The sequence below is a fragment of the Anopheles stephensi genome, chromosome 3 (assembly GCF_013141755.1).
Source record: "Anopheles stephensi strain Indian chromosome 3, UCI_ANSTEP_V1.0, whole genome shotgun sequence".
NCBI classification, from domain to species: domain Eukaryota; kingdom Metazoa; phylum Arthropoda; class Insecta; order Diptera; family Culicidae; genus Anopheles; species Anopheles stephensi.
Genome location: NC_050203.1, coordinates 10393632 through 10393872, shown reverse-complemented (window position 1 = coordinate 10393872; position 241 = coordinate 10393632).

Sequence of the window (241 nt, the reverse complement as noted above, 5' to 3'; positions counted from 1 at the left end):
GACGAGTCGACGCAAGCGAATGGGCTATGTAACAGCGATATCCCATAGGCCACACCGGTTGCATTTCGTTCCCTGAGCTAACCAAGGTACGTACAAGCGGTACCATTTCCCAGCGACGATGATGATGCTTGCTGATGGGCGATGACGCCGTGTCCTCCGTACGTAGAGGACGCCTCAATTCATATTCATCACCCTTGTGAAGCGCCCGTCTAGCGAACGGTTATGCACAGCGATCCTACAC